This window comes from Poecilia reticulata, linkage group LG8 (assembly GCF_000633615.1).
Source record: "Poecilia reticulata strain Guanapo linkage group LG8, Guppy_female_1.0+MT, whole genome shotgun sequence".
NCBI lineage: Eukaryota > Metazoa > Chordata > Actinopteri > Cyprinodontiformes > Poeciliidae > Poecilia > Poecilia reticulata.
This window is the reverse complement of record NC_024338.1, coordinates 27,404,650-27,405,260: the sequence shown is the minus strand read 5'-3', so window position 1 is coordinate 27,405,260 and position 611 is coordinate 27,404,650.

Below are 611 nucleotides of genomic sequence, written 5' to 3'. Positions count from 1 at the left end.
TATGACGTTTTGTCATTTCCGACATGGAGCTTTTTCTAATTTGTGGCATTTTCTGACAATTTTGTTCAGGAAACATGAAATTCTGCAGGCAGCTGTCTGGACACCTCAAAGGGGCTTCACGTCATTAATTCAGATTATCTAAAATGATCATTTTGACTAGTGATGATTATTATTCTTAAGTCAGAATGTCATTAGATATACGGATCAAAGTATTTTTGATTTTATTTACTATTTAAAATTTTTGTATTTTACAGAAATATTTTTAAAATGATTTCTAAAAATAATTTTTCTAGATTACATGTGTAAATTCATACAAATTAATCAATACAGGATATTTATGTGTTCAACTATATATAGTTTCATAAATAAAAGTATTTTATAACAAATGGATCCAAATAGATAAATTAATGTAATAATTATTTTCCCCCACAAACTTGAACCAGAAACAGAGAATATTTTCATGTTACAATCATTACTGAGGTTATAGATTTATTTTATTATGTTATATCAAAGTAACACAAAGAAGGACAGACAAAAACCTGAGAGACAAACTGAGGACAGACTGGAGGACAGCTTGTCTCCCCTTCAGATGAGTGGACAGCCTGTCCCCC